General features: G+C 46.7%; 1 pseudogene; it reads right to left on the bottom strand.

Annotated features, from left to right (window-relative positions):
* Window positions 1-795: 795 nt before the first annotated feature.
* LOC121013492 (glutathione S-transferase kappa 1-like) lies at window positions 796-2675 on the bottom strand (annotated as a pseudogene).
* Window positions 2676-17310: the final 14635 nt, after the last annotated feature.

The raw sequence follows: 17310 nt of genomic DNA, 5'->3' as shown, positions 1-17310 counted from the left end.
CAAACCATCCCTCACTGGGGCCGGGCACATGGTGCGTTGCCTTTTTCGCAAGGAGAGAAGCGACGGGCTCTCTAAGACCTCGGTTTGTCTCCTTCCGCTCTGTGACAACGTGGCCCCAAAGGCGCAAACCCACTCCCAAGGTGAAGAAAAGAGTATTAGGGATCAGCATGCCACAACGCATCGCCTTGTTCATGGGTTTCCAAAGACCATTTGCAGCCGGCAGAGTTCTTCACCTATCGGATAGATCATGAAATAGCCACATCTGAAAAGACCTTCCCTGAAGGTGACCTAGTCCAATCTCCTCACTGAAAGTGTGGAAAATTACACCCAGAGCAGTTTGTGAAGTGCCCAGATCATGTAGGTCCCTGGGCCTCTGTGGTGGCTTTAATTACTTTTCTACTCTCATCTTTTTCATGTTTACTAAACTATACTTGAGGTGGGCTGAAAGGTGAGCTCTAAACCACATCTGGGAAGAACTACTGTTTCTGTTTCGCCTCATATAAAATCATTTTGTGCTCAATTGCACATATTGATAAAAATCAACGTGTCTAACCAATGCTAATTTCAGGGGTTTTTAAAAAAATTTTTTTTTAACGTTTATTTATTTTTGAGACAGAGAGAGACAGAGCATGAACGGGGGAGGGGCAGAGAGAAAGGGAGACACAGAATCGGAAACAGGCTCCAGGCTCCGAGCCATCAGCCCAGAGCCCGACGCGGGGCTCGAACCCACGGACCGCGAGATCGTGACCTGAGCTGAAGTCGGACGCTTAACCGACTGTGCCACCCAGGCGCCCCTAATTTCAGTTTTTTATTTTTGAACCTAAAGGGGTTCTGATTCTAGAATGAATCGTATGCGATCTAACCCCATGACTCTTCTCTAGAAATGTTTTGTTTTTAAGGACCAAAGACAAGACACCCCTTAAGTTATTTTACTTCCTTCTCTTTCCATGTACAGTCGATACAGCAAGAGTTGCCCAGTCACAAAGCTTTCTCATCTCGGGGTGTGATATATTTTTTACGCCTGATGGCATTAGGCTTATTCTAGGGGACGCAGAGCTTGGGGCTCTTGCAAGGCATCTGTGAGGCACGGAAGGAAGAGCAGCCATGAGACTAAAGGCAGAGGGCGTCCCACACAGCCCCCTCCCCGGCGTCCCCAGGGCCACAAAGGAGCCTCCGTCAGACAGGGAAACCAGACTCCTAGCGTCACAAGGTGGAAGAAGGGTAAGCACACGGTCTGCTGTTTGATTGCGGTAGTTTGTTTCCCCTTGCCCATCCTTAAAGTCTGGCGTTTATGGCTTCTCTCCCGGCCGGTGTCCCAGTGTTCCATCCAGGCCGAGCCCAACAGCACATGGCTTTGGCCGTCCACATGTGCCAGGCGGACGGGCAGCCCAAAGGCCCCGTATTTGCGGGCTGCCTCTCGGTCTCCTCCAGCTCCCTCTTCACCTTTGGTGTCGAGATCGTCTCCAGAAGTCCCCGGGCGGGTTCTGTAGAGGCGCCAGCCTTCTCTGCGGCGGCCAGGATGCTCTGGGTCTCCGTGGTTCTTCATCCCGTGGCCAGACGCGCACCCACAGCTCCCTGGACGCCTTCTCAGCATCTCCGGGGGCTCCAGCTTCACAGTGGCGAGGGATCGCATGGCCGATAAACTTTCTTTTTCAAGGATCACAGAGAAGAAATCCTTGGGGGACTGGACGGGAGGCTGGACACGCCACCCGGGGAGTCTGACGTCATTTCTGGGGGTTGGGCTTTGCAGGGAAGCAGAGCTGGCGGCGTGTTTCCATCTTCCATGAGCGCTGTGATGAGACTCGGGCATAACCGCAGATTGATGTTCCCGAAGTTTCTATCAGCACAGGCCCTCCAGCCAGGCGCAGGGGACAGTGCGGCACAGAGGAGCTCCAAGGGGGCGCAGCAGAGGCCCTGGGCCGCAGCAGCACACGCTTCCTATCCCTGGCTGGAGTTTAATTGTGATTTCATTCATTCTTCCTCCACTGTCTCCCAGCCCCGAGCAAATGAGCAGAAAGCCAGCCAGTCCCCCAGCCGGTCCCTGGGCCCCTCCCTGCGGCCGCGGGGAGAACTCCCGGCTCGCACCTCCGCCTGCTGATCCCTCGAAACTCATTTCCAAGCTAGTTGCTCCCAAACGTGGAATTGGCTGCTGCGCCAATGCCAGCGTTAAAGAAAAAACATGCGCGAGGATTGCGCTTCCCCCCTGGATATCCGTCACCATCCTTCGGCGCCCCATCTGCTACTGACTCTACAAGGTTCGAACTTGTTTCTTTGCTTTGTCGGTGGGCACTTTTCATCCAGTTCTTTACTGTGAAGTTCTAAGGTTCCTAAGTGCTCTCTACTCAAACTTTATTTCCAGGAGGCGTCTTATTACATATAAAGGGGCAATTTACGATGCACTGTATATTTAATAGAATGAGAGTGTTTGTGTATCCCAGCCAGCAGGGTGATGGTAATGACGCTGGTATTATAAGTCTAACTATATATATAAAATATGTACAACTGATGTTGTAATTATTAGTACCGTCATCATAACTGACATTTCATGAGCGCTCCCGGCGTGCCCAGTGCTTCTCCAAGCTCAAGCCTGCCGTGGACACGGTCAGGTGATCCGTGGCTTTGCCTTTGTGCCAGACGCGGCCACTGGATTTCCCAAGGGCATTGGTTCGCACCATCACGCTGCTCCCTTTAGAAAAACGTATTCTAATGTTTCTTTCCTTTATTTTGAATGATGAAACCTAACTTAGAAGCAAACGGTTCCATATGAATTAACTCTTCTCTGTGGCCACGTTCTGGATTAGAAACACGCATGGCTTTTGTCTTCTCAGGACTCACGGTTCACCGAAAGCATTTATTTCAACCTTGGCTTCCTTCCTCCTTCTTCCTCTACCTTCTTCCCTTCCGGCATCCTTCCCTTTCTACTTCAAGCAATTATTCATTAGACTGCCCCACTTTAAAGATGAGAAAGTTAAGGCCTGGGTACGTTTCCTACATCACACGGCTGTTTAGTTGGCCTGGGCCAGGTTTGTTGATCTCCTCCCCATGCTTCGCTCATTATACCTGCTCACCGGTTTCCAATAAATATTATTGAACGATGACTGAGGGAAGCGTGTGTGCTAAGCATCTTGCTGGATGCATTCAAAAGAATAAAATAGGGGGGCCTCCCAGACTGGAGGGAGATTAAGGGCTAACACTTGTGCCCTCTGATTGTGCCCCATTTTTATCTAATCCTTTAAAACGGGCATTATCATGATCATTTTAAAGGTGAGATCATTGAGTTCACAGAAATTTAGGGACTTGTCCCAGGTCCCACAGCTGGCAAGCCACGGGGCAGGGGCCCAGGGTTTGGGAGGTTGTGGGTTTGGGATCTGCATGGGGCCAGTTGGCCTCAAAGCCCACTTCTGGTCTGCCCCAGAAAGTTTACACTCAATCTCATAGAGATGACTGAAAACACAGGAAGGTAAGAAGGGACGTTACATTTCCCACTGCAGCTAGAAAATGTAAATGCCCCAGAAATTCACACACACGAAGTAAGTCAAGTAATGACCTTGGGAAGTCAGGGGAACGGTATCAGATAATAATTCCCCCATCAGTTAATATTCTTTACTCTGTCAGCGGGTCACCGGCAAGATCTCTGCTGGGTCCTTCATAATTTTGTAAGAATGTTTTTCAATTTCCCCTCAGTTTTGCTTGATATATGAGTCTGGTTTTTTTCTTTTTTGTTGTTATTTTTTAAAATGTTTCTTTATTGATGTAGAGAGAGAGAGAGAGAAAGAGAGAATGCAGGGGAGGGGCAGAGAGAGAAGGAGAGAGACAATCCCAAGCAGCCTCTGTGCTCTCAGCACAGAGCCTGCCGTGGGGCTTGATCCCACAGACTGTGAGATCATGACCTGAGCTGAAACCAAGAGTCGGACACTTAACCAACTGAGCCACCCAGGCGCCTCTGGCTTTTTCTTTAGATTCAAAATGGTCAACATGAGGTTAAGATATCATGTCACAACTAGATGCTTAAAAATAGCAGATTAAAGGGGCGCCTGGGTGGCTTAGTCGGTTAAGCGTCCGACTTCGGCTCAGGTCACGATCTCGCGGTATGTGAGTTCGAGCCCCGCGTCGGGCTCTGTGCTGACTGCTCAGAGCCTGGAGCCTGTTTCAGATTCTGTGTCTCCCTCTCTCTCTGACCCTCCCCCGTTCATGCTCTGTCTCTCTCTGTCTCAAAAATAAATAAACGTTAAAAAAAAAATTAAAAAAAAAATAGATTAAAAAAGCAGGCTCCGTTATTATAAACATAAAAAGCTTGGTGTTTTGATGCGAATAATTAATATGTAATTATAAGCCATATGCATATTATGTCTGCTATAATTAATACAGCAGTTAACAAAATATCATTTTTTTCAAAGAAAAATGAGATGTAAACTATCATATCAATATTTTGTTCATTTTTTTAACTTTCTCTTTAAAGTTTATATATTAACTTTGAGAGAGAGAAAGAGAGAGCTGGGGAGGGGCAGAGAGGAAGAATTCTAAGCAGGCTCCACACTACCGGCATGGGGCCCAATATGGGGCCCGAACTCAGGAACTGCGAGATCACGACCTGGGCCAAAATCTACAGTCGGATGCTTAACCGACTGAGCCACCCAGACGCCCCTATAAATATTTAAACAATACATCCGCTGTGTGGCCAGAACTATGGTCAGTGACCGGAAGTAGCTGTGTGCCTAGTCAATGACCATCTGCTTCCACCCCTCGTGGAAATCCAGCGTGTGGCCTTTCTAAATAACACCTTTTTAAAGGTTCATTACCACTCACGATCAGTGGTTACCAGATGTTTCGAGTTCAGAAACATTTTAAAGAAAAGATGGTGGGGCTGGGGGAGACACGAGAAAGCCAATTTCCAGTTTTGTAAACCTGTTCTGTAACTATGTTTTACAGTCACATCACACGATGGATCCTTGCAAATTCAGTGAATTAGAACACAGACATACAGCAACTGCTAGTCTGTAAGTATCACTCTGTGAAAATGTCACTATGCATTCTTTTTCTTCTGTCACTTTAGACTGGGAAAAGCTCTGTCACTCACCCATAATTGTTCTCAGGCAAACAATTAGCACCCTTTTCTACGTGGCCTACATTCAGCTTTCTCAGCCAGCTCTGGGGACAGTGTCCCTCTCTCCCCAACAGCGGGTGTCCCACACTCCTGCTGCGAATGTTTCAGACATGGAGATTCCCCCAAGGTCTTGCACACAACAGAGAGTAAGAAGGAAGGAAAGGAGCAAGGAAGGAAAAGGACAAAGAAAAGGGGAAGGAGGGAAAAAAAAAGAAAAAAGGAACCTATTCCAGCAATGACAAAAACTTTTAAAGTCTGGGAATGAGAATAAAGGAAATTGTTTATGCCAAAAATTGGCCACAGACGAACACAAGGCTTGGTCTGAAATCTGGTGACTCACTGACCCATATGTGATCAGGATTTGTAGGACACAGTCAGCGCTCATTAGCAGCTGGGACGTTTGCACAGTTACTGGAGGACGGCGTGTCCGGGGTCCCTCCCCCCCCCCCAGCCCAGTATTCACACTATTGGTCAGCCACTCTCCAGAGGGCCATCGGCTCACCTGTTTCTTCTTTCCTTAAAGACATCGCCAAAATGTTTTTCTCCTGAAAATCCCACTGTGAGAGGTCTTGTATTTTGGGGATTTTGTTCAAATATTTTATATTGCTATTCATTTCCTATTTTTCTGCCCTATCTGTCTAGCCAAACAATAAGGTTTTACTATTTTTTGTAACGTTTATTTATTTTTGAGAGAGAGAGAGACTGAGCACAAGCGAGGGAGGGGCAGAGAGAAGGAGACACAGAACCCGCAGCAGGCGCCAGGCTCCAAGCCATCAGCACAGAACTCGAAGCAGGGCTGGAACTCACGAACTGCGAGATCATGACCTGAGCTGAAGTCAGATGCTTTACCGACTGAGCCCCCCGGGGCGCCCCCATCATACAGTTTTAAAGAGTAGCATCCAGGCCTACTTAAGTGGCTTTGTGTTACTCAGACTTGCACTGAAGGACACAAATGTTTCAGCACTGCGCATTCTACCTGGTCTGACCTTGAACTGGAGGCACAGAAAACCTTTTGCCCACGGTAACAGCTACGTCTGAATGAATGCGTCTATGGTCCAGTGCTGTTCTGGGAGCAACGCAGCTTGATGACAATCGGAAGGTAGAAATAATAACTTCCATTTCATTACTCCCCATATTATACATGAAGAAACTGAGGCCCGAGATCCCCCTCAGCTAGCGCATGGCGGAGTGCGTTAACAGTGTGCCTGACTACCTTGAAATGCTGCCTTTATGTGACAAAATCCAGGTCAGCATAGACTGTAGGAGAAAACCTGTGGTTGGAGCAGTGCGGCAGGGGGATTAAACGTTTGGGCTGTGCCAGGGGAAGACCCGGGATCCGAATCTCTGCTTGGATTCTTAGCGGTTGTCTTTGGGCATTTTACTTATCGTTTTGAATCTCAGTTCTACCACCTGGAAAAGAAGGAATATTAGCATTTTCCTCAGATGCGCTCAAGAAATGAGAGGTATCATTACAAACCAATTTAGGAAATCATACTGGTTTTAATATATTCTAGTGCCAAAAATCTGTTTGCAAAAAAAAAAAAAAAAAAAAATCAAGCCCTGTAGATGAGGCGATATTACTGTGATTACTATCCCTTTGGGAAAATCTACAGAGTTTAGATACAGCCTTTTTTTTTTTTAATTTTTTTTTTAACGTTTTATTTATTTTTGAGACAGGGAGAGACAGAGCATGAACAGGGGACGGTCAGAGAGAGGGAGACACAGAATCGGAAACAGGCTCCAGGCTCTGAGCCGTCAGCACAGAGCCCGACAGGGGCTCGAACTCACGGACCGTGAGATCATGACCTGAGCCGAAGTCGGCCGCTTAACTGACTGCGCCACCCAGGCGCCCCAGATACAGCCTTTTAAAATATTCTATGGCTGGGGCGCCTGGGTGGCGCAGTCGGTTAAGCGTCCGACTTCAACCAGGTCACGATCTCATGGTCCGTGAGTTCGAGCCCCACGTCGGGCTCTGGGCTGATGGCTCAGAGCCTGGAGCCTGTTTCCGATTCTGTGTCTCCCTCTCTCTCTGCCCCTCCCCCGTTCATGCTCTGCCTCTGTCCCAAAATAAATAAAAAACGTTGAAAAAAAATTTTTTTAATATTCTATGGCTATTAATTTAAACAGTGAAGTTTGTTGAAAACTTTCTGCTTTTGGTTTGAAAAATCTAGTTTAGGGGCACCTGGGTGGCTCAGTCAGTTAAGCCTCCGACTCTAGATTCCGGCTCAGGTCACGATCTCATGGTTTGTGAGTTCGAGCCCCACTTCGGGCTCCACGCTGACAGTGCCGAGCCCGCTTGGGATTCTCTCTCTCCCCCCCCCTCTCTCGGCCCCTACCCCACTTGTGCTCTCTCTCTTTCAAAACAAATAAATAAAACTGAAAAACATAAAAATCTAGTTTAGTCTCCTAAAACATCTCCTCTGAAAGCACCAGAAAATATTTTTGAAGACAACGTCAGTAAAATCCCAGTAGGTAAACGGCCACACACCTGTCCTTAGTTCCTAACTGCTGGCACCTGTCCCTCTACCTTATTGTATAGTCCCCGTCCCCGTGGCCACTGTCTCTGCAGTACAATCCCGGGTGAGAGTGTCAAGGAACACGGGTACGAGAAAACAGCCACCGTTACTGACAGGCCATGGAGACTGGAGCCACGAGAAAGGGGTTTGCTGCCAGCCGCTTTTGCACCTTCTGTGTATAATAGGACTTTCACTAATATTTACTCGAAATAAAACGTCAAGCCTGGAAAGAGCACACTTTTCCTGATAGGTAGGTTCATCCTTGTATATGCTTATGGTACCTACTAACACGTTGCTTACAGGGCCTCAGAAGAGCCTTGTTTGAAGTCTGGTTTGTTAATTTGGTTTCATGCCCAGCTGGAAAGCCCCACAGAAAGTGTAGACGGTGGCCTGGAAACCCCAGCAGATAATCCAAAGGCGTCTGCAAATTAAGGTCAATTCTGCATGCAACTGTGTTCTGCAAACTAGTCGGGTTGTTTATTTTTTTATGCCCTCTTTCTTACTGTTTACATGTCATGTGGAAAACCACTTCCTGCAAGCTGTGTGTCCGGGCTGGGATTTTATAGAACACAGGAAATGAAGTCACCAGACCTATAGGCACGGGGGTATTTAAACACAGATGCAAAGGTGGAGACGAAGAAATGGAAATAAATGTGCTTCACGGTTGGCCAGGGCGCACAGAATCATTCCATTTATTTCAAACTTTGGACACGTGTGGGAACGCTATGTGACTCAGGGCTCTTCTGTGCAGCCGTTGAAAGATTACATAACAGGCAATTTTGACTTAAAAAGATGCTAACTACTCGAGTCTTTCAAACTTCTCGTTGTTTTATAATTGAATTGGCTGGTTCACAAACAGCACACTCTACTTCTAATTTTCAGTTTTAGCTCAAGCGAAAAGAGATGCCTTCTACCCAAAAACACCTCTCCTTACGTTCTGCCACTTGTGCTCAGATTCTTTCCCTCTGTTGGGTCAGATGGCCCTGCAAACAAATGACTTGTTATGAGCTTAAGGGGTCACAGAGAGAAACCAAGAATTATGTCCATGTAAATGTACATTTATTTTAGAATATTTGATTGAGGGGCACCTGGGTGGTTCAGTCGGTTGAGCGTCCGACTTCGGCTCAGGTCATGATCTCGCGATCCGTGGGTTCGAGCCCCGCGTCGGGCTCTGTGCTGACAGCTCAGAGCCTAGATCCTGCTTTCGATTCTGGGTCTCCCTCTCTCTCTGCCCCTCCCCGCTTGTGCTCTGTCTCTCTCTCTCTCTCTCAAAAACAAACATTTAAAAAATAAAATATCTGATCGGGATATAATATATGCCTACAGAGCATCAGACGCACCCTTTAAAAGCGCACCTTATTCAGTGGGGTCCGTACACTCCCAAGGCTGTGTGGCCATTACCACCATCTACTTCCAGAACATGCCTCACCCCCAAGGGAAAGGCCACACCGGTGAGAATTCACTCTCTGTCCGTTCTGTGCCCAGCTCCTGGCAATCATTTGTGGCTCCGCCCACCCCAGGCCCTTCATGTAAGTGGAATCACGCAGTGGGTGGTCACTGTGACGGGCTTCTTTCGCTTGGCATGGTCTTCTTAAGCCTCATCCATGTTGCAGCATGTTATCGGTGCTTCCTCCTTTTTATGGCTGAATAACCATGTTCCATGGTGTGAACATACGCCATTTTGTTGATCTATCTATCGGTAGATAGACATTTGGGCTGTTTCCACTTTGGTGCTATTCTCCCATTACTCCTATCAACGCTCCAATATGAGTTTTCACGTGAATGCACAATTTCAATGGTCTTGGGCATATATTTACTGGTGGGACTGGGAGGCCATAGGGTGTCTGTATGTTTAACTCTTCGAGAAACTGCCACACTGTTTTCCGTCGTGGCTGCACCATTTTGCCTTTCCCATCAATGGTGCACAAGGGGTTCCAATTTTTCCACGTCCTTCCTGGCATTTGATGCCTGTATATTTCATGTTAACCATCCTAATGGGTGCGAAGGAGTGTCTCATGGTGATTTTGATTTGCACTGACCTAGTGACTAACGGTGTTGAGCATCTTTTCATGTGTCTGTTGGCCATTTATTTGTATGTCTTCCTGAGAGAAATATCTATTCATTTTTAACTACTAACCATTTGTCCTTTTATTGTTGAGTCCAAGAGCTCTTTATATATTCCAGGCAGTAGATCCTGTGGTTTGCAAATATGTCCTCCCACCTGTGGGTTGGTCTTCTCATTTTGATAATGTGCTTTGAAGTACAAACATCTTTGATTTTGATGAGGCCTGGTTTCCGTTTGTTCCCTCGACGTCTGTGCTTTCACTGTCCTATGTAGGAAAGCATTGTCTATACTGAAGCCATACAGTTTACATCTATGTTTCTTCTAAGGGCTTTATAGTTTTAGCTTTTACATTAAGGCCTTTGATCTATTTTGGGGTAATTTTGGTATGTGGTATAAGGTAGTCATTTGTTTTAAATGTGCTCACTTGGGGCACCCGGGTGGCTCAGTCGATTGAGCATCCGACTTTGGGTCGGGTCATGATCTCACGGTTGGTGAGTTCCAGCCCCGCGTCAGGCTCTCTGCTGTCAGCACAGAGCCCGCCTCAGATCCTCTGTCTGCCTCTCTGCATCCCCCCCACTCGTGCGCTCTCTCTCTCTCTCAAAAATAAATAAACATTGCTTCATTTATCTCTCAAACATTTCCATATTTATAGGGAAATGCAAGATTATGCCTTAATAGCGTCAGAACACCTATGGGAAGAATCCTATCGTGTGGTATTTCGAAGAACTTTTGAAGCTTAACCTGTCACAAACAAATGACAAATACGTCAATAATGATAACGTAGCGCTAGAAATCCAAAGGGTACGAGATAGGGAGTCCAGACTGGTCTGTGAAATCAGTTTTCCTTGAACGTCAGCGAAGGGCAGTTAACGTACTAACCCCACCCAAAGCCTTGCTGCGTCCGCGTTTGAACCAGATTTTTCGATATGAAGCCAGAGAAACACTGTGACCGTGTAATCATCTTTGTTATTCTCACACTTTCCTCCCTTTGTCTAAATGAAAGCCAGACAAAACACACAGGCACTGAGTTCCACAAAGGCAAGTATGTTACATGCTAAGTGAAAACAGTACGAAGCAAACTGTCAAGTTCGTACGTGTATTTTGGTTTCTGGTCCACAAAGAATCTACATGAAACTGCGTCTTTTTCTTCATTACAAGTTAAAAAGTATCATGGAAACATTTCCACTTCAGCCCTGCTTATGAAGTATGTATATTCTAGACTAACGCTGCCCAGTAGCACTTTCTGTGATGATGGAATGTTCTAGATCTGTGCTGCCCATACGTGTGGCCATCATAGGGGGCTACCAGGTGCTTGAAAGGTGGCCAAACCAGCTGAGGAATTACATTTTTAATGTTATCTACTTTTAATTAAGTCAAATTCAAATACCCACAAGTAACTGACGGTTCCACCATCTGATAGCCAGAGTCTGGCCCCCGCCAAACCACGCACATGAATTTTAGACTCGACGGGGTGGTCCGTTGAAACTATAACCTGTATCAGGGGTGCCTGGGTGGCGCAGTCGGTTACGCGGCCGACTTCAGCCAGGTCACGATCTCGCGGTCCGTGGGTTCGAGCCCCGCGTCGGGCTCTGTGCTGATGGCTCAGAGCCTGGAGCCTGTTTCGGATTCTGTGTCTTCCTCTCTCTCTGCCCCTCCCCCGTTCATTCTCTGTCTCTCTCTGTCCCAAAAATAAATAAACGTTGAAAAAAAAAAAAAAAAGAAACTATAACCTGTATCAAAAAAGGAAAAAGTTGAGATATAGCGCTTGTGGTAATTTGTATTTGTTAATTTAAACAGTGATGCATGTTGCTAGAATCCCTTCCTTTTTCTCTGCCAAAGAAAAGAGTATATGCAGACTTCTGGCTAGATATACCCTATATGCTGCCAAGCGTGTAACTAAAATTAAGCAAAAGTTTAATTGCTAATAGTTTTTTTCTATACCCTGTGAAAATCTTGGAAAGCACATAATCATAGAAATCACATTCAAATAAAAATGTAAAAACATTAGCAAGTTTGTCTGTGAGCAGAGCGTCTCATATCTAAACAAAGATTATAGAGCATTTTCTAACACAGAATTGAGAAGAGAAAGGGGCCTCCGTGCTCTATTCTAAGAACTATCCAGCCCACTTCTTAGCACTTCAGCCTTTGTGAGTTTGTGTGCGCGATCTAAATATAACAAGCTATTCACATAGCACGCTACCCTCAAGCATCGTGGGGGACTCTACAGACACCAGCTCCTTGTAGATGAAAAGACTGTCCTTAATCTATAATGTGATTGATTTTTTTCTTATGATATAATTCCAGAAAGTACTCATAGATATAGTAACATCTGAAGAAAACAATTTCTCTGCTCAAAAAAGGAATCCTGGCGAGATCTTAGTTTCAATCTCCATGAGAACATTACAATAAAAATATTACCAAATAAAAACAAAGCAAAGCTGAATGCAGAATTACAAAGAAAAAAAAAAGGTAAGCTTTTCTTCTCAGGACTAGAAAAAAGAGTCCCAAGCCCTAGGAGGGCCCACTGACAGTGAATCAAAGTGTCACATCAGATGGCGTCACATCTCTGAGCGCTCAGGGACTTAGGAATCGTCAAGGGACATCTGCTTTGTTAAAAAAGAAAACAAACACACAGAGAGGTGTTGCATGGAAAATGCTAGTCTCCCTCCCAACCCCCAATCACCATATCCACTGCCGAGATAAAACCACATTTTCCTTGTATCCGTCCAGAATGCTCTCTGTATGGAAATTTATATGTAACAGGCAGCCTTCTAGTTCAAGAAGCTATGTAAGTTTCAGGGGCTTGAAGCTATGCTCTGAGTTTCCGTCCTAGAAACAATGGAGTCACTTTGGACTCTGTTCACAGGACACACAGCTTGTCCTTCCAGGAGGGTGTCAGGGTCACGGCTCCGGGTTCATCATCCCTGCTCTAAAGGTGTTTACCAGCCTTCAAGCTGGCCTCTCCACCGTCCTCCGTGTCCCCTCGGAGGATGTCACTTCACGTGGATGTCACTTCATTCTCTAACCACTGATGTCATGACTTCAGCACAGGGGAAGGGCTAAGTGAGGAACAGAAAGAGCTGGCCGCCCCAGCCCAGGTGCACACGGCCCCCTCACACGCACCCCTGCAGGTCCCTCTAACCCCACCAACAGGCCTGCAAGGTGTGCCCTCACTCCTCGCCCGAGGCCTGTGCTCCCCGGGGGACACAGTCCTCCCCGGGGGACACGGTTCTCCCCGAGGGACACAGTGCAGGTGGCAGAATCTGATTTATAGACAGAGGTGTCAAGGGCAGGGCTCATGTTTTGTCACTATTTCCGTCTGTCGTGCCCAGTACGACCTATGACTGAAAGACAGGACCCCAAATAGACGCTGCTTCTGTACTGACTGAACTGTGGGGAGCCCCAGGGACCCCCACAGGGGCCGCTCTGTTACCACAGAGTGGAAGAAACCTGAGAGTTGAACCGGCTTCCCTCTGTGGCCCCTGCAAGGCCCGGGGGCCAGAGATGGTTCCGTCAGCTGGCCACACACGCTGGCCACCGCGGGGTCTCAGCGGCCTCACGGCTACCAGTGTGGCTCTGGCCACATGTCTCCGGGCCCTGCAGACGGGAGCGAGGCCCGGCTCACGGGCGCATCCCTGAACCCCCAGGCCCGACAGCCACCTTCTGATGAGGGGCAGCGGCCTGGTGGAGGTTTCTGCTGACTCCCACTCATTTCCTCCAACAACCTTACTACGTTGGTCAACAATTCTGCAAGGGAAACAGGAATACATCTGTGAAAATGGCAAAAAATGTAACTCCCAGATCCTGATCTCACGTGGATCAAATCTCCGGTGTAAAAAGAGAAACCAAATGCAAACGAAGCAAAAGGAGAATCTGGATGGGGCGCCTGGGTGGCGCAGTCGGTTAAGCGTCCGACTTCAGCCAGGTCACGATCTCGCGGTCCGTGAGTTCGAGCCCCGCGTCAGGCTCTGGGCTGATGGCTCAGAGCCTGGAGCCTGTTTCCGATTCTGTGTCTCCCTCTCTCTCTGCCCCTCCCCCGTTCATGCTCTGTCTCTCTCTGTCCCAAAAATAAATAAACGTTAGGGAAAAAAAAAACAAAAAAACAAATTTTCAAAAGGAAAATCTGGAAAGCCCTGCGCCCCTCCCCCGCCTCAGTGAGGCTCCAGCTCAGAAGCTGGTGGCAGCACCGGGGGGAGTCTGTGGACCCCCCCCGGCCCTGTCTGCACGAGGACACCGCGGGGGCCTAACCACAGCCACGCCCGGGCTAACTCCAGTGGCCACCGGCCGTGGACTGAGCCCGTGTGACCCGCACAGGGCCGGGGCTGGGCGGACAGGCCCACAGAGCGTGGCCCGGCGGATATTCACCATACGTATGTTATTGGGCTTGAAGTGCTTCTTTAAAAGATCCGCCTGCAATGTTCGTAGTTCCGCGAGACTAAAACAATGTTTAACCCTGATAACATCTTATGGAAACAATGCGAAAATGCTTTTGGGCCCAGCGACAAGGCGAACAATAAAGCATTGTATGGTTTGAAGAAAGTCCGGCAAGGAAACTACCCCGCTTTCCAGGGATTACGTCTAGAGCTCCGGGGAGAAGCGCTTCAGTTATTAAACGCAGCCTAGTTAGGCTAAATGCTCCTTTTATGGCCCTCAACGCTTTTACGTCCGCCTGCCTCGTCTAGCAAAGCCCTAGAACATAAGGGAAAGAGCCCAAGAGCTTGAACCCCTCCTCCCAACCCTTTGCTTCCTAGGTCTGAGTTTCTGTGTCACATTGGAAGTTCTAGAGACGGCCCTCAGCCCCCTGTCCTCTGATGCTTTCTATGTCTTTCCGAGCTTCCCGTCTCACCTGTAAAGAGGACCGGCTTAGCCCCAGGGGTGCAGCCTTACCTGGGTCACCACTTTCCCTCTCTGGGTCTCTCTGTCTTCATTTGTACACAGGGTCCCTCCCCTGCTCTGTGATCTAATGATTATCATCATTTCTCATTACATATTTGAATGGGAACTTTACTCCCCAAACGAATCTACTTAGGAGAAGACAGTTTCCGGTTTCCGGGGACAAAGGCTGGGACTCTTTCTTTAGCATAACAAGGGAGGAAGTCTGTGCTCCATTTTGCTGGGAAGCAAGAACTCGTGATGGAGGGAAAATCTGTAGGTCAGGGTATTTCAGAAGATGCAAAATTTTAGCGTCTGGAGGCGCCCACGGTGAAACAGGCCGACCCCTTCCAGCCTTGCAACATGCGAAGGTGTAGGAATGCATCTGGCCCCCAAACCACTCTTTTCACAGACATCAGCGAAGGGAGTTCTTTACCCACAGTTTCGTGATTCCTTCAGCAGACTCGTTCTTGTCATTTCCCTCGGCCAGATCCTTTTCTTAAGTCGATAGGCAAAATGATCTGTGAAAACACGTATCCACACTCCGAATTTTCATTTCAAATGCCTTCGGGTTCAAATCAGTGAGCTTTTGCTCACTGTTTGTCTACTCAAACGGCACAAATGATTGTTTTAAAATATGCTCATGCATACCTGGTCTCTTACCTCTTGGCAGAAGAAATAATCCTTTTTGTGCTCGAAAATATCATTTCTCTTATTTGTTTAAGCAATCAATGCATGTCAACATTACGAGTCCTCTTAGAAGTTTCCACGTCTGCAATAATGAAGGAAGTTTGCCTCGTGTTGCTATGACAGAAATGTCTGAAAAGTTGATCTTATGTTTTGTGACGACAACGTGTTCCCCGTTGCTTGACTGTTTCTTCCCATATTCTCAACAGTATAAACTTTAGAAGTTAGAAAGTACTTCTAATTTCCAAATGTTTATTTTTTTTCTTTCTATGGATCACATTTTGGAAAAGTTCAGATCCTAGGTTTAGTGATTTTGGTGAGGACATAGCCAAAACTAAAAATAAAGAAGAAAAGAGGCTTCTGCTCTAAATGAGTTCCCCACTGATAAAAGGCTAGCTTGGGTTAATTCGTTTATTGTCAAATTTTTCAGGTGACAATCTCCTAAGAAGCAGGTAAGAGAAGGAAGGAAAGGCTTTCCGGAATTTTAACCACGGCTGACAGCAAAAATATCTGTCAGTGTGACAGTAAGTAAATGGAAAAGAAAAACCCATACAATCTAGATATAACAACTCAGAACCACACAGGGCCATTTGTAACAAGGAAAAATCACCCTTACCCCTGGAAAATCTTCAAAGAGATGTATTACAACCAATCATGCGATGCAATAAGCAGGCTCAACATGTTTTGTTTTTTCTTTCCTTTTTAAGGTTGAGAAGTGTTTACGACGTCATTTTGGAAAAACTTCCTTCAAAACTTTTCAATTAAAAAAAGATCTGGCGATTGTGTCGGAAATTCACTTGCCTGTTACACCAGCGTCTTTAAGAATCTCCAATGAGGGGCCTTTCCAATTTAAACACTCTCCCCTGAAGGCCAAATTGGAAAAAAACAACAACACTACAGCAGAATGTCAGCGAAACGGACAGAACTTCTAGATGTGTAAAGGTAAAATGAACGTGACTTGGACAGAATTATCTTTGACTTTTGTACTTCCTTTGCATTTCAAGTCCCTTTTGAAAGTGACTATTTAATACGAATAGTTTTTCAATAACAGGAATTAGAATGTTAAGGGGACAAAGCAAATTGTGGGGACACAGAAATAATCGTGTGTTGTTATGCGTATTTTAAAAGCATGCACAAGAGACTCCATGTTGCTCTTGAATACACACATAAAAGTTAAACGGAAATGAACACACCAGGTCCCTAAATGCCACTGCTTCTGGACCACCTTCAGGAGGCGGCTGGGAAGGTCAACAAGATCTTTAATGTTACTGATAACTTTCCTTCACCTGGAACAAAGGATCACGACATGGAAGCAAAAGTGACAAGATTAGAACTCTTCATTCCAGAGGGTTGGAGTACAGCTCTCTGCTTAATTATTTACTTTTACTTTTTTAGGTTTTTTTTTTTGTTCCTTTAATAATTCTATTAAAAAAAAGAATTCCCAGAGAGCTCACCAAAGCAGTAGCTCTGGGCAATGAGTTTTCAGAACTTTTCAGAGACCAGTAACTTTATGTGGGGCATCTCTCTGAATCACCATTTAGAAAAGAACACGAAACACAAACACAAGCATCTGTGAAATGCCTTTGGGCTGAGTGACAAGAGAGCTGGCGTGCCTTACCGGTGGGCTTGTAAAACAATCCATAGTCTATCAAATGGAAACGTGAGTATTTCCAGAGAGCCAAGTGAAAAAGAAAAAAAGGCTCCTACTCTATCTCAGTGATTGTATCAAGTCGATGAGGGCAAACAAAGCACACCCTTCAGAAGCAGGTCAGAGGAACGGCCTGTTGCTACAACGAGGAGTCGGTGTGGCCATCGCCGCTGGGAGCCAGAGGCCAGGTAGTCCCGAACTCTCCAGAACATGGGCGTCTTCCTACCGGAGCTCTCTCTGCGGCACAATGGCATCTGCCCGGACACTTCCTTAGCAACCATTTCACACCCTGACTTTGAAATCATCCACTATTTTGGCAACAGGATGAGAATTCGCCGTTCATGAACTTCTAAAAGGTCATCGGCTGAAAACAAGCCTGTTTCCTTTGACTCACCCCCTTCCTTATTCGGGAAGCCTA

This window comes from Herpailurus yagouaroundi, unplaced genomic scaffold, assembly GCF_014898765.1.
Source record: "Herpailurus yagouaroundi ecotype Mexico unplaced genomic scaffold, PumYag 198, whole genome shotgun sequence".
Classification (NCBI taxonomy): Eukaryota; Metazoa; Chordata; class Mammalia; order Carnivora; family Felidae; genus Herpailurus; species Herpailurus yagouaroundi.
The sequence above is the reverse complement of the archived record's forward strand: the minus strand, read 5'-3'. Positions and strand labels throughout refer to the sequence as shown.